This window comes from Pongo abelii, chromosome 12, assembly GCF_028885655.2.
Source record: "Pongo abelii isolate AG06213 chromosome 12, NHGRI_mPonAbe1-v2.0_pri, whole genome shotgun sequence".
NCBI lineage: Eukaryota > Metazoa > Chordata > Mammalia > Primates > Hominidae > Pongo > Pongo abelii.
Genome location: NC_071997.2, coordinates 47129145 through 47155554, shown reverse-complemented (window position 1 = coordinate 47155554; position 26410 = coordinate 47129145). Strand labels below are relative to the sequence as shown.

General features: G+C 46.2%; 1 long non-coding RNA gene across 1 annotated transcript; it reads left to right on the top strand.

Annotated features, from left to right (window-relative positions):
• The first annotated feature begins 5474 nt into the window (after positions 1-5474).
• LOC134759694 (uncharacterized) lies at positions 5475-24437 on the top strand. Its single transcript, XR_010136265.1, has 3 exons — positions 5475-5726; positions 20882-20967; positions 24008-24437. It is a non-coding gene; the product is annotated as an uncharacterized LOC134759694 (long non-coding RNA).
• Positions 24438-26410: the final 1973 nt, after the last annotated feature.

Genomic DNA, 26410 nt, shown 5'->3' with positions numbered 1-26410 from the left:
GACTTTTCACCTCCCTAATCTCATGAGCCAATTCCCCTAATAAATTCCCTCTCATATATCTATATACAGTCGCCCCTCATATCTGTGGGGGATGGGTTCCAGGTTATGTTGCCCAGGCTGGCCTTGAACTCTTGGGCTCAAGCTATCCTCCCATCTCAGCTTCCCAAGTAGCTAGGACTATCATATTCTTTTTCTTTTTTTTGAGACAGAGTCTTGCTCTGTCACCCAGGCTGGAGTGCAGTGGTGCGATCTCGGCTCACTGCAAGCTCTGCCTCCCGGGTTCTTGCCATTCTCCTGCCTCAGCCTCCCGAGTCGCTGGGACTACAGGAGCCCACCACCACACCTAGCTAATTTTTTTTTCTTTTTTTTTTTTTTGTATTTTTAGTAGAGATGGGGTTTCACCATGTTAGCCAGGATGGTCTCAATCTCCTGACCTCGTGATCTGCCCACCTCAGCCTCCCAAAGTGCTGGGATTACAGGCATGAGCCACTGTGCCCGGCCCATATTCTTTTTTTTTTTTTTTGGAGACAGTCTTTTTCTGGTGCCCAGGCTGGAGTGTAATGACGTGATCTCAGCTCACTGCAATCTCTGCCTCCTAGTTTCAAGCAATTCTCCTGCCTCAGCCTCCCAAGTAGCTGGGATTACAGGTGCCCGCCACCATGCCTGGCTAATTTTTTGTATTTTTAGGAGACACGGGGTTTCACCACGTTGGTCAGGCTGGTCTCAAACTCCTGACCTCAGGTGATCCACCCGCCTCAGCCTCCCAGAGTGCTGGGATTACAGGCATGAGCCACCGTGCCCGGCCAAACTATATTCTTAAACATACTTTGTTCTGGCTTATTGCTGCTTACTAAATAACTCCAAGACTTGGTGTCTTAAAACAATCACTATTTTGTTATATATCCTGTAGGACAGGAATTCTTATCTCCCTGCAGATAGCAAAATCCAGAGATGGTCAAATCCCTGCTATAAAATGACATAGTATTTGCATATAACCTATGCACATCCTCCAGTACACTTTAAATCATCTCGAGATTATTTATAATATCAATGTAAAGGCTACGTAAATAGTTGTTAAACAGTATTGTTTAGGAAAAAATGACAAGGAAAACAAAGTCTATACATGTTCAGTATAAATGCTTTTTTCCCAGGTATTTTCAATCCACAATTAATTGAATTCCCTGATGTAGAAACCATGGATATGAGAAGCCAACTGTATATATACATATCCTATTGGCTCTTTCTCTCTGGAGCACTCTAACATGCCTTCCAAAACATTTACAAAGCAAATATGACCCTGAAAACAAAATCTACTGTGAATATTGTTGCAAACTTCTAAATAAAATACTAGTAAATTTAATCAAAAAAGTATATTAAAATAACAAAATATGGCCAAATAAGGTTTATTCCAAGGATGCAATAAAATTTCAATACTAGGAAATCTGTTGTCATAATTCGGCATATTAACTGGTAAAGCAAAATATGCTGATCTTTATTTTTATTTATTTTTTATTTTTGAGATGAAGTTTCGCTCTTGTTGCCCAGGCTGGAGTGGAATGGCACGATCTCAGCTCACCACAACCTCCACCTCCCGGTTCAAGCGAGTCTCCTGTCTCAGCCTCCCAAGTAGCTGGGATTACAGGCATGTGCCACCAAGACCGGCTAATTTTGTATTTTTAGTAGAGACAGGGTTTCTCCATGTTGGTCAGGCTGGTCTCGAACGCCCAACCTCAGGTGTTCCACCCGCCTCGGCCTCCCAAAGTGCTGGATTATAGGAGTGAGCCACTGCACCCAGCCAAAATATGCTCATCTTGGTATGAGCCTGTGATGGTTAATTTTATGGTCAACTTGAGTGGGCCCAGATTAAACGTTGTTTCTGAGTATATTTATGAGGGTGTTTCTGGGTGAGAATTGCATTTGAACTGGTAGGCCCGGTAGATTGCCCTCCCCAGTATTTATGCGGCCTCATTGCTTGAACTGGGACATCTTTTATCTTCTGCCGCCCCAAAACTGAGATTAATATCATCATTTCCTCTGGTTCTCAGGTCTCTGGACCCAGACTGAATTATAGCCCAGGCTTTCCTGGGTCTCCAGCTTGTAGAAAGCAGACTGTGGGACTCCTCAGCCTCCATAATTGCATGAGTCTACTCCTCATAATAAATTTATTCTTAGGCCAGGCTCAGTGGCTTACACCTGTAATCCCAGCACTTTGGGAGGCCAAGGTGGGTGGATCAAGGTGGGAGGTCAGGGGTTCGAGACTAGCCTGGCCAACATGGTGAAAACCTGTCTCCACTAAAAATACAAAGAATTAGCTGGGCATGGTGGCAGGCACCTGTAATCCCAGCTTCTCAGGAGGCTAAGGCAGGAGAATTACCTGAGCCCAGGAGCTGGAGGCTTCATTGAGCCATGATCATGCCATAGTACTTCAGCCTGGGCAACAGAGCAAGATCCTGTCTCAAAAAAAAGAAGGAAGGAAGGAAGGAAGGAAGGAAGGAGGGAGGGGAGGGAGGGAGGGAGGGATTGATTCTAGTTATATAATTCTATGTATAAAATATGCAAATTTTAAAAAATACAAGAAAGACATAAAGTTATATTCTTTTGACAAAAAGAATTGTGTGTAATACAGAGATTATGTAAACGCTATTTATGAAAGAAGGTAAAAAGAAACTAGTAAATAGGAGAAAGAGACGTAAAGAGAGTCACAGATGTAAAGATGTATTTTTGGTAACAAAGATTAAGAAGAAAAGAGAATAATTTTGTATGAGAAATAATCTTATATGGTAAATTTTTGTCCTACAGTAAAATGACTGTTTATTTAAGAAAGAGGGAAATTTATGACAAAACAAAAAGTTCAAGCATGTTGTAAATTGTCTGTGTAAATCATGATAAGGTTCATAAAAAGAAAAGTTATAAAAAATTTTGTGTACGATTAACTTGGCTATAATTAAAAGGAAATAATTTATAATAGTCATGATAAATGTGCTTAACTGCACAAGCAGCCAAAGGGCACAGGAACCACTCTGATTATTCTGTATAGAATTCATTTCCTAGGCCAGGCACTGTGGCTCACGCCTGTAATCCCAGCACTTTGGGAGGCCAAGGTGGGAGGACCACGAGGTCAGGAGATCGAGACCATCCTGGCCAACATGGTGAAACCCCGTTTCAACTAAAAATACAAAAATTAGCCAGGCATGGTGGTTTGTGCCTGTAGTCCCAGCTACTTGGGAGGCTGAGGCAGGAGAACACTTGAATCTGGGAGGTAGAGGTTGTGGTAAGCCAAGATCGCACCACTGCACTCCGGGCAACAGAGTGAGACTCCGTCTCAAAAAAAAAAAAAAAGAAAAGCAGCTGGGTGTGGTAACACACACCTGTAATACCAGCTACTCAGGAGGCTGAGGCAGGGGAGTTGCTTGAACCTGGGAAGCAGGAGTTACAGTGAGCCAAGATCAAGCCACTGCAGTCCAGGCCTGGGCAATAGAGTGAGACCCTGTCTAAAAAAAAAAAAAGAAAAAAAAAAAAAGAAATTCAATCTGGCCCTGCACCCCACTATTAAGTATATCTACCACATCAGTGCTCCTACAGGGAAGGCTACTTCCCTGAACACAGAGAGTGGATGAGAGTCTCAGGTCCATGAGGAAACTGCAGGCTTCTGGCTCCTCCCAGTCCTGAGGAGTTTCCCAAACCTCTCTCCCTTTGTCTTGACACTTCCTCTCATTCTCTTCCCCTGGGGTCAACCCACATAATCCCGGTGCAGCCCATTCCTTCCTGGATTAGCCCACTAAAATGCTAAAACCCATCAGAGTTTCCTTACCACCAACACTGCTCATGAACAAACCTGTCACCAGGACCTGAACTGTACCAAGGGATGCTTTTCCCCACTATAATCTTCATCAACCTCTTAAATAAAATAAGCACTTATAATATCCTCATATAAACATGAATAAAGGCATCTCTGGAAAATGTTTCTGTTTTAATTAAGCTGCAAACGCTTTATCCTTACAAGGCATATAGAGTTTCAAGGCAAACCCATAGCTGCCCCCCACATCACCAGACCACCCCCTCCTGACTGAAGCAGAAAAATAGGGTCTGGCGGCAGGGAACTTAAGGCCGATTCACGCTGACTTTCTAGAACTAAATCAAAAGGAAAACCCCAACTTTCCACACCTAAGTAACAAAAGGACTGGAGGCTGCTGCCTTTGCAAACCCCACCCACCTTTTCTGTGGGGCTGACGGAAAATTGAAAGTATCTCTGATTGGTTGCTTTCTGCAACCAGATATTTGCATAGGAGTGTAACTTTGTAACTTCACTTCAGCCTCTGATTGGTTGCTTTCCACAACAAATCAAACACTTACAAAACTGTAAGTTACCTTTGTAACTTCACTTCAGCCTCTGATTGGTTAATTTCTGCAACCAATCAGACTGATAGTGGGCCACTATTTCTTTTACTTACAGTGTACACCAAGTCGCCAATGGGAAACCTCTAGAAGGTATTTAAACCCCAGAAAATCCTATGCTTTGTCTGTTCACACCCTGTGGAGTGTACTCTCGTTTTCAATAAATTTTTGCTTTTGTTGCTTCATTCCTTCCTTGCTTTGTGCATTTTGTCCAATCCTTTGTTCAAACTGCCAAGAACCTGGACACCCTCCACCCATAACATAACCAGATTGCTGCCTTTGAGCCTCTTCTTTTTTAGAAATTCTAGAGGCGCTACTGAGAATATGATGCATGCCCCTTCAGCCACTAGCTGTTCCCATCTCTTCTGGGAGATGTTCAGCGCTGGGTCCTCTCCACCTGCCCACAGGTTTAGGGAGCCGAGGGAGCCTTCCAGAGCCTCTAAGTCACCTCTCTAGGAGGCTGTCTGCCTGGCTCACACACAGGCAGGCCCCATTCTTGGCCTCCCCAAGCCAAGAGGGCACAGACTGATGATCCTGGGCAGGTCTAGGCAAGTGGGGCATGCAGGGATGTTGTATTAAAGCTTAAGCATCATGAGAGGATCTGATGACTCAGGGAGCAATTTCTTGAGCGCGTATTGTCCACCTTGGAAGCAATTGTGGCTGACGAGTATTCAGGAGCAGCTATGGGGGAGAGAGGGGCAGAAATGCACCTCAAGGTAGACCTCTACTGGGTTCAGGAGGTCCCGGGGCTAGGCAGAGAAAGGCAAGCTTGAGACCCAACAGTGCCACCCACCGTGCATAAATCGGTTCCCTAGTCATCAATTCGCTTATGAATACGGAGGCCCCGGAAAGGTGAAGGGTGCCTTCTGGTGGCCAGCTGTGGAGGTGGCCTCGGAGAAGGGTGACCCCAGTGACTTAAGTTGCAGTGAGCGCTGGCTGCGTGCCCAGCCGCGTTGCACAACTCCCGGGCCACCAGGGGGGGCCATTCTCACACATTCCAGAGCAAACTATGCTCCTTGGAGTTGAGCGGCGCGACGGTCCTGCAGCAGCTAGCCTGGGATGTACCCACAGCTCACCGGGGAGGCCGGGCCACACTTCAGCTGGATCTTGAATGAGATGAAGACGGGGAGAAAGAGCCTTCCGGACAAAGGGCTTACGCCTTGGATAAAGGGCGTGGAGGGGCGTGGCATGTTCAGTCTGGACCCAGCATAAAGTGCATTGGAGAGAGGCGGGAGACAGGAAGGAAAAGGAGGGTGGGAAGAGCTATGAAGGGTCCCCAGGGCCTTGCTAACGCGTTTGGACTTTATCCCGCGCCAGACATTTTAAAGGTGGTAAGTAGTTTACAGATGTGCGTTTTGAGGCCAGCACATTTTGTTGTTGTCGTTTGTTTGTTTTTCTTTGAGACGGAGTCTCACTCCCAGGCTGGAGTGCAATAATGTGATCTCAGCTCACTGCAACCTCCGCCTCCCAGGTTCAAGCGATTCCCCTGACTCAACCTCCCGAATAGCTGGGGCTACAGGCGCCCACCACCACGCCTGGCTAATTTTTGTATTTTTAGTGGAGACGGGGTTTCACCACGTTGGCCAGGCTGGTCTCGAACTCCTGACTTCAGGTGATCCTCCCGCCAAGGCCTCCCAAAATCCTGCGATTACGGCCATCGCGCCGGGCCAGCAGCACAGTGTCTTAAGCAATTTTGGATGTGAATACCTTCAAGACGAGCTTGCGCTCCCACAGACCCCACCACTCCTACAGTCTGTAATTACCCCCAGCTGCACCCATATACGTAGCTTCCCTGGTCCAGAGGGACGTGCGTGTGTGACCCTGCAGGATAGTGGGGTGGCCTTGCATGGCATGGCTGCCAGTGCTAAGAGGGGTGTGCCGCCAGCCTCTGATCCCTCTCACCGGCGGGCCCCCCATCATCATCACTATATGATGACCTGAGGCGTCCAGGCTCCCGAGGAAAGGCTGCCGCCCTGGTTCCTACAGGGGACGCCTAAACACAGAGTCCTAAACACATGCAGGGTTGGAGGGAGACTGACGAACTCAACTACCAGCCTGCAGTCGGCAGCCATCAGCGGATTGCAGGTACCCTGCGTGCGTGTCTCGGCTACAGTGCGGAAGACAAGAGGCCTTAGGAAGTGGGAACGGGCGTCATCTGGTGGTCATCTCTGGAGTGACAGCAGAGAACTGGAACATATTTTATATTTTGTTGCGACTGCTCCATGACTTTACTAAAGCAGAAACAATTCGGAGAGTAATGTAGTATTAAATACCTAAGAGCCACACCAGGCCAGAAAGCAACAAAAAAGAAATGCTAAAAACAAGTTCTTCAGAGAGGGATCCAAGAAGGAATAAGTGAAGGTAAAATGAAATCTTTTTTCTTATATTTAATTAATCTAATAGATAACTGATCAAAGTTCTAATAGCAACAATGTATTAGGCAATTGTAGCATATGGATAAGTGAACTGAATAACCGCAATGTTATAAAGGATGGGAAGGAGGAATTGTGAATGCATGAATGGTACCTGCACCACTTGTAACACTTGTGAAGTGCTGCAGCGTTATTTACAAGTGGAAGTAGCCAGACACAAAAGGGCAAATATTGTATGAGTCCATTTATATCGTTGCCTACAATAGCCCAAATTAGAGAGAGAGAAAGTAGTACAGAGTTTACAGGGACTAAGTTAAGGGAAAATGGGGAGTTTTTATTTAACGGGTAGAGTTTGTGGGATGGTGAAAAAATCTAGAGACAAACAGCAGTGTTTTTTTGTTTTGTTTTGTTTTGTTTTGTTTTTTTGAGATGGAGTCTCGCCCTGTCGCCCAGGCTGGAGTGCAGTGGCCGATCTCAGCTCACTGCAACCTCCGCCTCCCGGGTTCAAGCAATTCTCCTGCCTCAGCCTCCCAAGTAGCTGGGACTACAGGCACCTGCCACCACATCCCACTAATTTTTGTATTTTTTAGTAGAGACGGGGTTTCACCATGTTTGCCAGGCTTGTCTCGAACTCCTGACTTTGTCATCCGCCCACCTCGGCCTCCCAAAGTGCTGGGATTACAGGCGTGAGCCACCACGCCCAGTCCAGCAGTGATGTTTATACAACATTGTGAGTGTTCTTGATGCCACTAAATTATACACTTAAATATTGTTTAAAATTGTTATCATTTGTCAGGCGTGGCTGGGTGCAGTGGCTCACACTTTGGGAAGGAGAGGTGGGTGGATCACCTGAGGTCAGGAGTTCAAGACCAGCCTGGCCAACATGGTGAAACCCAGTCTCTACTAAATATACAAAAATTAGCTGGGCATGGTGGCGCATGCCTGTAATCACAGCTACTCAGGAGGCTGAGGCAGGGAGAATTGCTTGAACCCAGGGGGCAGAGGTTGCAGTAAGCCGAGATTGCAACACTGCACTCCAGGCATTCCAGCCTAGACTACAGGGCAATACTAACATAACATAACATAACATAACATAACATAACATAACAAAAAATTTGTTGGGCGTGGTGGCTCATACCTATAATCCCAACTCTTTGGGAGGCAAAGGTGGATCACTTGAGCCCAGGAGTTTCAGACCAGCCTGGGCAATATAGTAAGACCTCGGCTTTACAAAAACTTCAAAAAGTAGCCAGCTGTGGTGGTGTGCACCTGTAGTTGCAACTACTCAGGAGGCTGAGGTGGGGGGATCCCTTCAGCCTGGGAGGTGGAGGTAACAGTGAGCCAAGATCATGCCACTGCACTCCAGCCTGGGCTACAGAGCAAGACCCTGTCAAAAAAAAAAAAAAAGTTAAAATGACAAATTTTGGGGCCAGGCACAGCAACTCACACCTGTAATCCTAGCAGTTTGGGAGGCCAAGGTGGGTGAATCACTTGAGGTCAGGAGCTCGAGACCAACCTGGCCAACATAGTTGAAACCCCATCTCTACTAAAAATACAAAAATTAGCCGGGCATGGTGGACTGCACCTGTAGTCCCAGCTACTCGGGAGGCTGAGGTGGGAGAATCACTTGAACCCGGGAGGCGGAGGTTGCAGTGAACTGAGATCACAGCACTGCACTCCCACCTGGGCAACAGCATTAAAACTTTATCTCAAAAAATAATAATAATAATAATAAATGACAAATTTTATGTTATGTATATTTTACCACAATAAAAAATGACATAGGCCAGGCGCGGTGGCTCACGCCTGTAATCCCAGCACTTTGGGAGGCTGAGGCGGGCAGATCACCTGAGGTTGTGAATTCGAGACCAGCCTGACCAACATGGAGAAACCCCATCTCTACTAAAAATACAAAATTAGCTGGGTGTGGTGGCGCATGCCTGTAATCCCAGCTACTCGGGAAGGCTGAGGCAGGAGAATCGCTTGAGCCTGGGAGGCGGAGGTTGCAGTGAGCCAAGATCACACCATTGTACTCCAGCCTAGGCAACAAGAGCGAAACTCCATCTCAAAAATAAAAAAAAAAAAAAAAAAAAGGAAATAACACATGGCCAGGCACTGTGGCTCATGCCTGTAATCCCAGCACTTTGGGAGGCTGAGGTGAGCGGATTACCTGAGGTCAGGAGTTCAAGACCAGCCCGGCCAATATGGCAAAACCCCATCACTACTAAAAATATAGAAAATTAGACAGGGCGTGGTGGTGCACACCTGTAGTCCCAGCTACTTGGGAGGCTGAGGCAGGAGAATCTCTTGAAGCCAGGAGGCGGAAGTTGCAGTGAGCCAAGACTGCGCCACTATACTCCAGCCTGGGCAACAGAGCAAGAAAAAAAAAATGTGACATGAATAGAAAACAGTTACAAATATGGTAGATATTAATCTAACTATATCAATAGTCATTTTAAATCTGAACCATTTTTTAAATCTACTCTGATGGTGTGATCATCAGAGTAGATTTTTAAAAGAACCCCAATTAGATGGTGTATACAAGAAATCCACTTTAAATATGAAAACTCAAATGAATTAAAAATAAAAGAATGAAGTAAGATATATTATGCCAAAACTAATCCAAAAAGAAAACTGGAATAGCTATATTAACTTTGGACAAAGCAGACTCCAAAACAAGGAAAATATCATGGATAAAGAGGGCAGTATGTAATGACAATGGAGTCAGTTTTCCAGAGGGATATAACAAACTCTTAACCTATATATACCTAACAACAGAGCATCAAAATATGTGAAGCAAAAACTGATGGAACTGCAATGAGAAATAGACAGATTCGCCATTTTAGTTGGAGACTTCAGCGCCCTTGTATTAGTAATTGACCCACTCATGAGGCAGAAAATCAGTAAGGATATAGTTGAACTGAACAGCATCATCAATCAATTGGATCTAATTGACATTTATAGAATATTTCATCCAGCAACAGCAGAATACACATTCTACTCAAGCTCACATGTAATATTCACCAAGATAAACCATATTCAGGGCGACAAAACATGCCTTAACAAATTTAAAAGAATAGAAATAATACAAAATATGTTCCGAGACCACAGTGGAATTAAATTAAAAACCAGTAAGAGAAAGATAGCTGGAAAATCCCAAAATATGTGGAGAATAAACAACATAATTTTAAATATTCCAAATAAATAGGTGAAAGTAGAGCTGTCAAGAGAAATGTTTACATATTTTGAACTAAATAAAAATGAAAATACAGGTCAGGCGTGGGGGCTCACGTCTGTAATCCAAGAACCTTGGGAGGCCAAGGCGGGTGAATCACTTGAGGTCACAAGTTGGAGACCAGCCTGGCCAATATGGTGAAACCCCATCTCTACTAAAAATACAAAAATTAGCTGGGTGTGATGGCAGGCACCTGTAATCCCAGCTATTCGGGAGGCTGAGGCAGGAGAATCGCTTAAACCTGAGAAGTGGAGGTTGCAGTGAGCTGAGATCGCACCACTGCTCTCCAGCCTGCGCAACAGAGTGAGCCTCATCTCAAAAAAAAAAATAGAAACTACAACCCATCAACATTTGTAGGCTACAGTGAAAGCAGTGCTTAAAGGTAAATTTATAGCATTACATATAAATGTAAAAGAAGAAAAATTAAAAATCGATAATCTGGCCAGGCACAGTGGTTCACGTCTATAATCCCAGTACATTGGGAGGCCCAGGCGGGTGGATCACGAGGTCAGGAGTTCTAGACCAGCCTGGTCAACATTGTGAAACCCCGTCTCTATTAAAAATACAAAAAATTAGCCGGGCATGGTGGCAGGCACCTGTAATCCCAGCTACTTGGGAGGCTGAGGCAGGAGAATCACTTGAACCCAGGAGGCAGAGGTTGCAGTGATCCAAGATCATGCCATTGCACTCCAGCCTGGGCGACACAGCAAGACTCCGTCTAAAAAAAAAAAAAAAAAAATCAATAAATAACAACTTTCCATAAAAGAAAACACCAAGCCCAGAGAGTTTCAGTGGTGAAGTCTAACAAACATGTTTTTAATGATATCAATTTCCTCTCATCTTTTCCAGAAAATAGCAGCAGACACAGTACTTCTGTTTTGTGTTTTCTTGCAGTCTATATTTGTCTGTTTCACATACATTAGTCACAGGGCCAAACTAATGGCCAAAGTTGTTTAACACCTGTCCTGCAATCCAGAGTCCATATCCTGAACCACCCTTTGTATCTAATTCTCAGACATCAAGACAATATTTTCTTTTCCCTAAATCAACCCAGGGTCGGGTACCAGACAACTAGGGACAGCCTCTATGCCACAAAGCCCACCGGAATTCTTCTAACCGGCTAATCCTAAACTGTTTCCTTTGCCCTGCCTTGCCTTTCGCATGGAAAACACAACATAGGCTCTGGGCCGGGCTGTCCCCTGGCTCACTCTGCCTCTTGACCTACTTTGGTGCTTCCCCATGTGGCCCTCTATTGCATGCCCCCTTCTCCTGGGAAACACAAATAATAAGTTCTTCTTTCAGAGACAGTTGTCTGTGTGTCTGTCACCTTACCACACCTAATTAAGACAAATCCCAGGTGCACATTTTAGAGCAACTTCCTGACTCATTGAATAGGGCCAGCCTTACCCTAATACCAAAGCCAGATAAAGGCATTATAAGAAAGGAAAACTACAGATCAATATCTCTCATGAACATAGATGCAAAAATCCTCAACAAAACATTAGAAAATCAAATTCAACAATGTATAAAAAGAATTATACACCATGACTAAGTGGGATTTACTCCAGGTATGCAAGGCTGGTTCAACATTCAAAATAAATTAATGTAACTCATCACATCAACAGAATAAAACAGAAAAATCATATGATCATATCAATTGATGCAGAAAAATGCATTTGACAAAACCCAACATTCATTCATGATAAATGAACACCCACTCTCAGCAAACTAGGAATAGTGGGAAACTTCAAGTTGACAAAATCTACCAAAAAAAACCACAGTTAACATCATACATAGTGGTAACAAACTACATGCTTTCCCCCTAAATTCAAGAACAAGAAAATTACATCCACTCTCACCACTCCTATTAAACATCACACTGAAAATCCTAACTTACACAATAAAATAAGAAGACAAAAAAAATTTTAAAGGCCAGGTGCAGTGGTTCATGCCTTTCGTCCCAGCACTTTGGGAGGTCGAGGTGGGAGGATCTCTTGAGCCCAGGAGTTCAAAAACAGCCAGGGCAACATAGTGAGACCCTGTCTCTATGAAAACAGAAAAATGATCTGGGCATGGTGGTGTGCACCTGTAGTCCCAGCTACTTGGGAGGCTGATGTGGGAGGATCGCTTGAACCTGGGAAGCAGAGGTTGCAGTGAGATCAAGCCACTGCACTCCAGCCTGGGCAAGAGAGCAAGACTATGACTCAAAATTAAAAAAAAAAAAAAGAAAAGAAACATTAGCTGGGCATGATGGTGTGCACCTATAGTCCCAGCTACTGGAAAGGCAGAAGTGGGAGGATTACTTGATGCCAGGAAGTCAAGGCTGCAGTGAGCCATGATCATGCCACTGCACTCCAGCCCGGGTGACAGAGCAAGACCCTGTCAAATAAATTAAATAAATAAATAAATGAAGAAGTAGGGGGTAGGTATAAGCATTGGTAAGGAAAAAAACTTGTCTTTCCTCACAGACAGCATTAATGTCTCTGTGCCCAAAAAATCAACAAGAACCTTCTAATGCTAATAAGCCTTATAGCAAGGTTGCAGAATCCATTCGTCACAGGGCCAATATGCAATAGTCAATTGCTTTCTTATACACTACCATGAACCATTGCAATTTGAAATTTATTTTTATTTTTTATTTATTTATTTTTTGAGACAGAGTCTCACTCTGTCCCCCATTCTGGAGCATAGTAGCCCAATCTGGGCTCAATGCAACCTCCACCTCCTGGGTTCAAGCGATTCTCATGCCTCAGCCTCCAAGTAGCTGGGACTACAGGTGCCCACCAGCACACCCAGCTAATTTTTTGTATTTTTAGTAAAGATGGGGTTTCATCATGCTGGCCAGGCTGGTCTCGAACTCCTGACCTCAGGTGATCTGCCTACCCTGGCTTCCCAAAGTGCTGGGATTACAGGCGTGAGCCACAGCACCCGGCCACAGTTTGAAATTTAAAACACAATACCATTTATATTAGCACCAAAATAGATGAAAGAAATAAATATTTTGGAATAAACCTAATAAAAATAAAAGGAGAAATATTCCATGTTCACGAATGAGAAGTTTCAATATTATTAAGATGACAATTCTGCCCAACCTGATCTATAGATTCAAGGCCATCCCAATTAAAAAAAAAAATGCTGGCAAGTTATTTTGTGGATATCTACAAACTGATTCTAAAGTTTATATGGAAAGGCAAAAGACCCAGAATAACCAACACAATATTGAAGAGAAAGAACAAAGTTAGAGGTCTGACACTATTCAATTTCAAGACTCACTATAAAGCTACAATGATCAAGGCAGTATGGTATTTGCAAAAGAATAGACAAATAAATTAATGGAACAGAATACAGAGCCTTGAAATAGATACACACAAATACAGCCATCTGATCCTTGACAAAGGAGCAATGGCAATACGTTGAGAAAAGATAGTCTTTTCAACAAAGAGCTGGGTACAATTAGATGTACATAGGGAAAAAAAAAAAGAATCTAGGTCAGGCGCGGAGGCTTATGCCTGTAATCCCAGCACTTTGGGAGGGTGAGGCAGGCAGATCACCTGAGGTCAGAAGTTCGAGACCAGCCTGACCAACATGGAGAAACCCCATCTCTACTAAAAATGCAAAATTAGCCTGGTGTGGTGGCACATGCCTGTAATCCCAGCTACTCAGGAGGCTGAGGCAGGAGAATTGCTTGAACCTGGGAGGCAGAGATTGCGGTGAACCAAAATCGCACCATTATACTCCAGCCTGGGTGACAAGAGTGAAACTCCATCTCAATTAAAAAAAAAGGGAATCTAAACACAGGCCTTACACCTTTCACAAAAATTAACTCAAAATGGATCATAGACCTAAATGGAAAATGCAAAACTATGAAACTTCTAGAAGATAACAAGCCAGGTATAGTGGCTCACGCCTGTAATCCCAGCATTTTGGGAGGCCAATGCAGGCGGATTGCTTGAGCTCAGGAGTTCGAGACCAGCCTGGGCAAAACCCCATCTCTACAAAAAATACAAAACTTAGCCAGGTGTAGTGGCAAGTGCCTGTAGTCCCAGCTACTCAAGAGGCTGAGGCAGGAGGATACCGTGACTCTGGGAGGTTGAAGCTGCTGTGAGCTAAGATCGTCCCACTGCACTCTAGCCTGGGCAACAGGGCATGACCCTGTCACAAAAAAGAAGAAAAAAAGTCAACTTTAATTTAAACTATGGACCTTAGCTAATAATAATGTGTTCATATTGGCTTATTAATTGTAATTAATGTACCACACTAATGCAAGATGTTAATAATAGGAGAAACAGTGAGAGGAAAATATATAGGAACTTCCTTTACTATCTGTTCAATTTTTCTACAAATTTTCTATAAATTCAATTTTCTATAAAGGTGGGCTGGGCACGGTGGCTCATGCCTGTAATCCCAGCACTTAGGGAGGTCAAGGCGGGCGGATCACCTGAGGTCAGGAGTTCAAGACCAGCCTGGCCAACATGGTGAAACCCTGTCTCTACTAAAAATACAAAAATTAGCTGGGCATGATGGTGCACACCTGTAGTCTCAGCTACTCAGGAGGCTGATGCAGGAGAATTGCTAGAACCTGGGAGGTGGAGGTTGCCGTGAGCCAAGATTGCACCACTGCACTCCAGCCTGGGCGACAGAGCGCGACTCCATCTCAAAAAAAATTAAAATAAAAATAAAGGTGTTCTAAAAGTAGTCTTTTTTTTTTTTTGAGAAGGAGTCTCGCTCTGTCGCCCAGCCTGAAGTGCAGTGGCGCAATCCCGGCTCACTGCAACCTCCGCCTCCCGGGTTCAAGCGATTTTCCTGCCTCAGCCTTCCGAATAGCTGGGACTACAGGCACCTGCCACCATACCCAGCTAATTTTTGTATTTTTAGTAGAGACAGGGTTTCACCATGTTGGCCAGGATGGTCTCGATCTCATGACCTCGTGATCCACCCACCTCGGCCTCCCAAAGTGCTGGAATTACAGGCATGAGCCACCGCGTCCAGCCTTTTTTTTTTTTTTTTTTTCTTTTTTGAATATTATGCTTAGGCCGGGAGCAGTGGCTCACGCCTGTAATCCCAGCACTTTGGGAGGCCAAAGCGGGCGGATCACCTGAGGTTGGGAGTTAGAGACCATCCTCAGCAACATGGAGAAACCTTGTCTCTACTAAAAGTACAAAATTAGCCAGGCATGGTGGCGCATGCCTGTAATCCCAGCTACTCGGTAGGCTGAGGCAGGAGAATCGCTTGAACCCAGGAGGCAGAGATTGCGGTGAGCCAAAATTGCACCATTGCACTCTAGCCTGGGCAACAAGAGCGAAACTCCATCTGTAAATAAATAAATAAATAATATGCTTAAACTGATGAATGCTATTTTGATGTAAGTGTTTATATGTGTTTTTCCCTGGTATTTTCTGCTACCCCATGATGTTCCCTACCCAGGCAGTTATATCAAGAGTGCCCTCTTGACTCATGGATGGGTGATTACAGAGGATCAGAGATCAAAAATGTCTGAGGCTCAACCGGAATTGGTACATGCCTGTAGTCCCAGCTACTCCGGAGGCTGAGGCGGGAAGATTGCATGAGCACAGGAGTTTGAGACCAGCCTCGTCAACATAGTGAGACCCCATCTCAAAAAACAAAACAGGCCAGGCGGGGTGACTCATGCTTGTAATCCCAGCACTCTGGGAGCCTGAGGCGGGTGGATCATTTGAGGCCAAGAGTTTGAGACCAGCCTGGCCAACATGGTGAAACCCCATCTCTACTAAAAATACAAAAATTAGCTGGGTGTGGTGGTGCGCACCTGTAATCCCAGCTACTCAGGAGACTGAGGCACAAGAATCACTTGAATCCAGGGGGTGGAGGTTGCAGCAAACCAAGATGACGCCACTGTGCTCCAGCGTGGGCAACAGAGAAAGACTCTATCTCAAAAAAAAAAAAAAAAGTCTGGGCGTGGTGACTCATGCCTGTATTCCCAGCACTTTGGGAGGCTGAGGTGGGAGGATCACTTGAGCCCGGGAGTTCAAGACCAGCTTGGGCAACATAGGGAGATCCTGTCTCCACAAAAAATGAAAAAATTCACTGGCTGTGGTGGTATGCGCCTGTGGTCCCAGCTACTCAGGAGGCTGAAATGGGAGGATCGCCTGAACCCAGGAGGTAGAAGCTGCAGTGAGCTGTGGTCACGCCACTGCACTCTATCCTGGGTAACAGAGTGAGACCCTGTCTCAAAAAACAAACAAAACGTCTGAGTCTTGACTTTGAGACTTCCAAAATCTAAAAATGATTTAGAAGGTATTCATTCAGACTGGGTAGTTTTCCTTTTGGGGAGGAAGAAAAAAAATGTCCTGGACTAGGCCGGGCTTGGTGGCTGTAACCCCAGCACTTCGGGAAGCCAAGGCGGGTGGATCACAAGGTCAGGAGTTCGAGACCAGCCTGGCCAACATGGTGAAACCCTGTCTTTACTAAAAATACAAAAATTATCCGGATGTGGTGGCATGCGCCTGTAGTCCCAGCTACTCAGGAAGCTGAGGCAAGAGAATCGCTTGAACCTGGGAGGCGGAGGTTGCAGTGAGCAGAGATTAAGCCATTGCACTCCAGCCTGGGCAACAAAAACGAAGCTCCATCTCAAAAAAAAAAAAAAAAAAAACACAACAGATGACCTTAATTTTAATGTGCAATGTCCAGTGGTCTTCCATGTTGTTTTCAGCACAACCTCTTCAACTTGCATATAAAGAGAGATTAGACAAGACACATCTGCCGGTCTAATCTCCATCTTGATCTGGAAAGGGTTTATGGTGATTTACAAGTTTATAACAAGACAGAAATTAAAACGGAGGCAAAAGGCTGGGCGCAATGGCTCACACCTGTAATCTCAGCACTTTGGGGGGGCCGAGGTGGGCGGATCACCTGAGGTCAGGAATTCAAGACCAGCTTGGCCAACATGGTAAAACCCTATCTCTACAAAAATACAAAAATTAGCCCGGCGTGGTGGTGGGTGCCTGTAATCCTAGCTACTGGGGAGGCCAAGGCAGGAGAATCACTTGAACCTGGGAGGCGGAGGTTGCAGTGAGCTGAGATTGCACCATTGTACTCCAGCCTGGGCAACAGAGCAAGACTCAGTTAAAAAAAAAAAAAAAAAAAGAGGCAAAAGTAAAGAAAAAGTCAAGCCAGGAATAGGGATTAAAAATTCAGAGTTTAGGCTGGGTGCAGTGGCTCACACCTGTAATCCCAACACTTTGGGAGGCCCAGGCGGGCGGATCATGAGGTCAGGAGTTCGAGACCAGCCTGGCCAACATGGTGAAACCCAGTCTCTACTAAAAATACAAAAATTAGCTGGGCACAGTGGCCTGTGCCTGTAGTCCCAGCCACTCGGGAGGCTGAGGTAGGAGAATCGCTTGAACCCAGGAGGAGGAGGCTGTACAGTGAGCTAAGATCATGCCACTGCACTCCAGCCTGGGTGACAGACTCCGTCTCAAAAAATAAAAATAAAAATAAAAAATAAAAAAATTCAGAGTTTAGCCAGGCACAGTGGCTCACGCCTGTAATCCTAGCACTTTGGGAGGCTGAGGCCGGTGGATCGCCAGAAGTAAGGAGTTCGAGATCAGCCTGGGCAACATAGTGAAACCCCATCTCTACTAAAAGTACAAAAAATTAGCTGGGTGTGGTGGCGGGCCCCTGTAATCCCAGCTACTTGGGAGGCTGAGGCAGGAGAATCGCTTGAACCCGGGAGGCAGAGGTTGCAGTGAGCCAAGATCGCGCCATTGCACTCCAGCCTGGGCAACAAGAGCAACACTCCATCTCAAAAAAAAAACAAAAAAAGAAAAAAAAATTCAGAGCTTAAAGAACTCAATGCTTGCCAGAGCTGGGCAGTATATTTGACTCAAAGTTTCCTAGCAGCCTGTGTGAAAAGGGAAATCTGATTAGTTATGCAGTTTACAATATCTATGAGATAAAGGCAAACTCTTGGCCGGGCACAGTGACTCACACCTGTAATCCCAGCACTTTGGGAGGTCCATGTGAGAGTTCAAGAGTTCAAGACCAGCTTGGGCAACATAGTAAGACCCCACCTCTACAAAAAATTTTAAAAATTAGCAGGGTGTGGTGGCATACGCCTGTGGTCAGCTACTCAGGAGGCTGAAGTGGGAGGACGCCTTGAACCTGGGAGGTTGAGGCCGCATGAGCTGTGGTCACACCACTGCACTCCAGCCTGGGAGACAGAATGAGACCCTGTCTCAAAGAAAAAAAAAAAAAGGCACACTCCTGAATCTAAAGAAGTACAACTGTTTTTTATATAAGACCAGAAAAAAATAATAAAACTCTATCCTGGAGTTTCTTATAAAGATGACATGTGTGTGATTTATTACTCATTTAAAAAGTGAAACCAGAGAAGAAACATCCTGAGGTAAGACTTTAACTGAACCCTTACGTGGTATAACAGACCTTATTTTTCAGTTCATCATGCTACATGCTAAGTTGGAAACAAGTTCCCACGCATGTTAGAGTACATTTATGCCACAGTGTCAGAGTCCACACAGTTATTTTTTTCTTTTTTTTTTTTTTCCAAGATGGAGTTTCGCTCTTGTCGCCCAGGCTGGAGTGCAATGGCACAATCTCGGCTCACTGTAACCTCCTCCTCCCGGGTTCAAGCAATTCTTTTGCCTCAGCCTCCCGAGTAGGGATGCCCGCCACCACGCCCGGCTAATTTTTGCATTTTTAGTAGAGACGGGGTTTCACCGTGTTGGCCAGGCTGATCTCAAACTCCTGACCTCAGGTGATCCACCCGCCTCGGCCTCCCAAAGTGCTGGGATTACAGGCGTGAGCCACCGCACCCAGCCGTGTCCACACAGTTTTCTAGTTTGCTGAGCTGCAGACCCACCAGCAGGTCTGCAGAGAAGGGATGTTCCTGGTAGAGCTCTTTAGGCCTCCCTCAGATCCATGGGATGCACTGGGACTGTTCCTTTAGCTACACAGATACATGACCATGTTCATCCTCTGCAGTTATTTAGTTATTACCCCAATCTTTCAGTGAAGTCTCTACTAGACAAATGGAGTTGTAAGGTGACCTTGGTGTGACGGCGGGGGTAGTGATTATGACGGTGGTGATGTGAAAGGGATGGTGGTGATGTGAAAGGGTGGTGGTGAAAGTGAAGGGGATGAGGGTAGTGGTGGGGGGTGGTTACTTAAAGCTGCAGTCTGCAGTCTACTGCCGTGGCTGCTAACAGTCTCTATTTGTCTGCCATCAATCTATCCAGATCCTTCTACCTGGGGAAAGATCTGGACTGGCCAAGCCTGGTCACATGGCAGCAACCAGGTTGCAACGAACAAAATTTCCTCTCTGGAGGGAAAATTAATCTAGATTTAGAAACTGCCAAGAGCTGGGTTTCTCAAGCCACCTTGGCCTTGAACTTCCTCCAAGGGAGGTCATCAGCGAGGGTGTAAGAGGTACTTGGGAGCCTGCAGTTGGTGGAGCTGAGATGGGTGTGGAGACCCCGCCTTTGTGATGGCCTGCAGGTTTCAGTTTTAAGCATGTGGCTTTAAAGGGGACTTTCCCCACCAGAGGAGGAAGAGCTGACAATTGGAACAGGCCCTGAGCTTAACAAACTTTGCCGAAAGCAGCTACAATTGTCAAGCAATAAAGACTGAGATGGTGGAGTGTCCACACAGCTGTCAGCTGCTAGAGCCAAGACTGAAATCCAGAACCTTACCCTGACCAAACCGGGAGTTTGTGAAAGCACAAAGCCTTCCGTGGGAAGGAGAAGGGAAATGAAAGCTAATATTAGGCTAAGCAGTTGTTGATAACAGTAAAAGTTTATGCCAAGTCAATGTGAAGAAAGAAATGACCAAAGATGGGCTTTCTGGTGGAGGAGATAAAGGATCATTGAGATTAAATGAGACCAGTATACCTTCCCTGAGATGCAAATTGCCCTCACCTCCCAATCTCAGCTAGGGAGACTGGGGGAGGGAGCGCTTTAAAAAATCAGGCCAGGCACAGTGGCTCACGCCTGTAATCTCAGCACTTTGGGAGGCTGAGGTGGGCGGATCACTTGAAGTTAGGAGTTTGAGACCAGCCTGGCCAACATGGTGAAACGCTGTCTCTACTAAGAATACAAAAATTAGCAGGGTGTGGTGGCACATGCCTGTAATCCCAGCCTGTGCAACATGGTGCAACCCCGTCTCTACTAAAAATAGAAAAATTAGCCGGGCATCTATAATCCCAGCTACTCGAGAGGCTGAGGCATAAGAATCACTTGAACCCAGGAGGCGGAGCTTGCAGTGAGCTGAGACCATGCCACTGTACTCCAGCCTAGGCAACAGAGGGAGACTCCGTCTCAAAAAATAATAAATAGATAAATAAATAAAACATAATAAGTTCAAAATTCCAGTGGTAAAAAGAATACACAGTGGAGTTTCCCACACTGGGACACCTAGTTCCTTTCCCCAGAGGATCTATTGGTTCCTTTGTTTCCTTCCAGAGCTAGTTTATACATACACAAATTATATGAGTGTGTATGCATATATATACTTTTTTCCTTTTTTTCCTACAAAAGGCAGCATATTATTAATAATAACAGGGTTCAGATACATGCTTTTTCATGTATCAGGATATCTTGGAATGATCCAGATCAGAAAGAGGTTCCCCTTTTTTTTTTTATAGTTGCATAGTATTTCTTTATGCAGTTGCACCATCATTGTTATCTATGTTAAGCACAGAGGTTACTTCCAGTCTTAGTTATTGCCAACAGTGCTGCCATGCAAAACCTTATACAAATGAAATTTCATACACATGCAAGGAAGGAAGCAGTCCTAGAAGAGAAAATGGTGGTGAAATTTTGTTAGTTATTGCCAAATTGCCCTCCATAAAATTTACACCAACTTTACCCTCCCATTTGCAATGCAGGGCAGTGCTCCAGGTGTGAATGGAGATGACTTCGAGCTCACTGTGCTGAGAAACTGCTTTTCAGAGGGCTTCTACAGAGCCCACAGGTGAGTGAGCCCCTGGAGGAAGAGGCAGCTCTCTCCTTCCAAAGCTCTTCCTTTATACCTTTCTCATCTGAAGTTATGAAATTCACCATGGTCATTTGTTTAGTCAGTCTCCCCACTCTGGCTGTGAACTTCTCAGGAGCTAAGATTCGGCCTTATTGGCCGGTATGGTGGCTCACGCTGTAATCCCAGCACTTTAGAAGGCCGAGGTGGGTGGATTGCTTGGGCTCAAGAGTTGGAGACCAGCCTGGGCAACATGGCAAAACCCCATCTCTACAAAAAATATAAAAATTAGTCAGGCATGGTGGCTCACACCTGTAGTGCCAGCTACTCGGAAGGCTGAGGCAGGAGGATCACTTGAGCCCAGGAGGCCGGGGTTGCAGTGAGCCAAGATCGTACCACTGCACTCCAGCCTGGGTGACAGAGGGAGACCATGTCTCAAGAAAAACAAAAACAAAAACAAAAGATTAGGCCTTATTCACCTTTACCCCTGTCGTGTTTGGCCCAGAGCTCTTAGATGATCAATAAGGGTTTTATTAGGTGAGTGAAAAAAATTAATAAATTGGGCCAGGCGTGGTGGCTCATGCCAGTAATCCTAGCACTTTGGGAGGCCAAGTTGAGACAATCATCTGAAGTCAGGAGTTCAAGACCAGCCTGGCCAACATGGCAAAATCCTGTCTTTACTAAAAATACAAAAATTAGCCAGGTGTGGTGGTGCGTGCCTGTAATCCTAGCTACTTGGGAGGCTGAGACAGGACAATCGCTGGAACCCGGGAGGCGGAGGTTGCAGTGAGCTGAGATCATGCCACTGCACTCCAGCCTGGGCCACAGATTGAGACTCCGTCTCAAGAAAAAAAAATGATAAATTGGGCTTCTAGGTTCAATCTCAGGAAAACAACTGGAAACTATATACTGTAAGGACTGAGGCTATAATCACCTTAAGAGATTTCATGATTCTGCAACTTCCCCAACTGTGGGATTTCTGTCTTCTCACCTATATTTCCCTAGACAGACTAGTAATTAAACACCTAAAACAAAAAGGGTCAGTGCCCTGTAAGTGTGTAGAGTATCCTGACTCAGCCAGCAGGTATCTTCTGCTCACTGAGCCCACACTGGCCACAAGGCCAGGACATAGCTTCTGTCTCAGAATCCTAGTCATGGCTCTGTGGTGCCATCTTTTTAGAAGTAGAAGTATTTCTTGAGGGCTACAATATGCCAGGCGCTGGACTGGTGGTTTGAGCTCCATCTGCATTGGGGAGGGATTTCAGAGCATTGCCCCTTATAGTGAATACTTGTTGCTTGTTCCCCACCCCTCTTTCTCCAGCACAAGACCCTGCTGCAGGTTCCTGACCTCAGAGATCCATTCAGGGGCCAGCAAATGACCCTACTGGCCCCATCAGAGTGACTCTCAGCACTGTTGCAGGCACCTGTGGATAAAAGGCTTGCCCTTTTTGGCTTGACTTGATCTGGAAAGGAATGAGTTGGAACTACTATTACCTTTTTTTTTTTAGATGGAGTCTCGCTCTGTTGCCCAGGCTGGAGTGCAGTGGTGTGATCTCAGCTCAGCAACCTCTGCCTCCCAGGCTCAAGCGATTCTGGTGCCTCAGCCTCCTGAGTAGTTGGGATTACAGGCATCCACCACCACGCCCAGCTAATTTTTGTATTTTTAGTAGGAGATGCGGCTTCACCACGTTGGCCAGACTGGTCTTGAACTGCTGACCTCAAGTGATCAGCCTGCCTCGGCTTCCCAAAGTGCTGGGATTACAGGTGTGAGTCACTGCGCCTGGCCTACTATCACCATTTTTTGCCACCACACAGAGAACCCCCCAAGAATAGAGCTGAGGGATAGGAAGTGAGACTGAATCATCAGGGAGTGAAATCAAGGGCCTTGCCACATTTACATCCCTGGATCCAGTCATGCCTAAAGTGAGGCTTTCAGTTACATGTGAGAAAGAGCTCTAGAATATATTCTGTTCCCTCTGACTATAGATCAGTCACATGACAAATTTTATTTCACAAAGCTGCTGGAGGCCTGAGCTATAGGTCTGTGTACAGGTTAAGAGGCCCACCCATGAAGACTGAGAGGAAAGATCCCTAGATACATGGGTGAAACAAGGTCAATAAAAGGCATTCTGCCTCCACTGAGATACCACAGGTATATAAACACATAGGAGAGAATGGGAAATGGGTCAGTCAGAAGCCAAGGCAAGCTGGGGTTGTTGACTTGGTCCAGGAGTGAGAATGAATGTGCCAGTCACCCCCTATTAGCAGGAGACATAATAAATGATTGTTAAAGGCTGGGTGCGGTAGCTCACGCCTGTAATCCCAGCCCTTTGGGAGGCCAAGGCGAGCGAATCACCTGAGGTCAGGAGTTTGAGACCAGCCCGGCTTACATGGTGAAAGCCCATCTCTACTAAAAATACGAAAAAGTAGTAGGGCTTGGTGGCGCTCGCCTATAATCCCAGCTACTCAGGAGGCTGAGGCAGGAGAATCACTTGAACCCGGGAGAAGGAGGTTACAGTGAGCCAAGATTGCGCCACTGCACTCCAGCCTGGGTGACAGAGCAAGACTCTCTCAAAAAATAAATAAATAAATAAATAATTGTTGTTGTTTGTGTCACCGACACAGTAGACAACTGAAACAATCTTCCTTCCCATATCTGCTCCTCTTCTTTCTTTTTTTTCTTTTTCTGAGTCGGAGTTTCATTTTTGTTGTGCAGGCTGGAGTGCAATGGCCTGATCTCAGCTCACCACAACCTCCCGGGTTCAAACGATTCTAGTGCCTCAGCCTCCTGAGTAGCTGGGACTACAGGCATGCGCCACAATGCCCGTCTAATTTTAGTAGAGACAGGGTTTCTCCGTGTTGGTCAGGCTGGTCTCGAACTCTCAACCTCAGGTGATCCACCTGCCTTGGCCTCCCAAAGTGCTGGGATTACAGGCGTGAGCCTCCGCGCCTGGCATCTGCTCCTCTTCTCATATCTCCCTTTTTGGCTAATGGCACCAGCACCTCCTGTGGTAAATATGTATTCTGTCTTTGTCCTCAGTCTTGACACGCAGCTCCTATAACCCTTGGAATCCCTGGAATGATGTCTTTTGTGCACTAATGAGGTGCCTGGCGGCCGGGGATCCCCGACATAGCTTGAGGATGGGGGCTGGTCACCAGAGAGACCAAGGCATGACACAATTGGAACTTTCAGCTCATCCCCCAACCTCCGGGAGGGAAAAGGGGCTCGTGATTGAGTCAATCAGCATTGGTCAATGATTTCATCAATTGTGCCTGTGTAATGAAACCTCCATAAAAACCCCTAAATGATGAGATTCGGGGAGCTTCCGGGTGGTGAACACACTGAAGTGCTAGGAGGGCGGCGTGCCCAGACGAGACATAGAAGCCCTGCGTGCCCCTCCAATACCATGCCCTATGCTTCCACCTGGCTGTCTCTGAGCATATGTCCTTGATCATAAAGTGGTAAGCCCAACGAAAGTGTTTCTGAGTTCTGTGAGCCATTCTGGCAAATTATTGAACATGAAGAGGGGGTTGTGGGAACCTAGGACTTCTATAGCTGGTTGGTCAGAAATACAGATGGTAACCTGGTACCAGCAACCGACATCTGCAATCAGGGCAATCTTGTGGGATGGAGCCCTTTAACTGGTGGCATTGACACTAATTCTAGGTAGATAATGTCAGAATGGAATTGATTTGTTGGATACCCAATTGGTGTCTGGAGAGTTGAATAATTGGTCAGTATAAGAAAAACTCACAAATTTGGTGGCAGAAGTATTGTGAATAAAAACAGTTCAGAGCTCCCCTACTCCCAAACCAGAAAACCTGGAGTCATCTTCGATGCCACCCTCTCACCACCCACCCTCTGCACTATCCCTGCCAATCACTTGCCAAGTTATCCTGATTCCACCCCCAAATACCTCTCCCATCTCCCATCTTCACTTTTCATTCATCATTTACTCATTCAATCACAGATATTTGCTCTTATCTTCTCTGTGCCAGGCTTTGTGATAGGCATCGGAGTCAGAAGAATGAATGAGATCTGGTAGGAAAATCACAATCTAGTGGTAAAACAAAAACCAGAACACAATCATAAAGCAAACGGATTCACACTCAGAAATGCATAGAGCTGCTGGGTGCGGTGGCTCATGCCTGTAATCCCAGCACTTTGGGAGGCCGAGGTGGGCGGATCATGAGGTCAGGGGTTCGAGACCAGCCTGACCAACATGGTGAAACCCTGTCTCTACTAAAAATACAAAATTAGCCGGGCATGGTGGCACATGTCTGTAATCCCGGCTACTCAGGAGGCTAACGCAGGAGAATCACTTGAACCTGGGAGGCAGAGATTGCAGTAAGCCGAGACCACACTACTGCACTCCAAAAAAAAAAAAAAAGAAAAGAAAAGAAAAGAAATACACAGAGCATCATAGAGTCCAGGGCAGGAGTCCCTGACCAAGCTCGGGAATGGTGGGGGATGGGGTGGGGACATCAGTGGAGTTTTTTGGGGTTTTTTGTTTTGTTTTGTTTGAGACAGGGTCTTGCTCCGTCACCCAGGCTGGAGTGCAGTGGTGTGATCATAGTTCACTGCAACCTTGAACTTCTGGGCTCAAGAGATCCCCCGGCCTCAGCCTCCTGAGTAGCTGGGATTACAGGCATGAGCCACCACACCCAGTCAATAGACTTTTCTTGATGTGGGTGGCGCCCAAGCTTTAAGTTTGAAGACTAAAGGAGAGCTGGCACACCAACAGTATAGGAGGGGAGGGGAGAGGAGAGGGGAGAGGGGAGGGGAGAGGGGAGGGGAGGGGAGGGGAGAGGGGAGGGGAGAGGGGAGGGGAGAGGGGAGGGGAGAGGGGAGGGGAGAGGGGAGGGGAGAGAGGAGGGGAGGGGAGGGGGGAGGGGAGGGGAGGGGGGAGGGGAGGGGGAGGGGAGGGGGAGGGGAGGGGGAGGGGAGGGGAGGGGGAGGGGAGGGGAGGGGAGGGGGGAGGGGAGGGGGAGGGGAGGGGGAGGGGAGGGGAGGGGAGGGGAGGGGGAGGGGAGGGGAGGGGAGAGGACACAGCAGGCTGGTAGGGCAGCTTTGAGTATGGCTCAGAGGCAAGGCGAGCAAGGTCTGAATCACTTCTGCTCCAAGTCCAGGCCCACGTTACTTCTTATATGGACAAGAGGCCAGTAACTGCTCTACGCACACATTCTCCTCCCCTAGCATCACAAAAATCTCCCTAAAGCTCAAATTTGACTTCCTGTCTCCCCTGCTTGCTACCCTCTGCTGGTTCCCCTTTCTGATCTGTGGCGTCTCAGCTCCACCTCTGTTCATAAACTTCATATGGTGCCTTCAAAAGTATTTCCGTCTCTGGACCTTCATCCCTGCACTACTGTCTGCCTGGAATTTCCTGCCCTGCCTTGGTTGATGAGGTGGACTCCTATTCATACTTCAGAGTGACTCAGATGT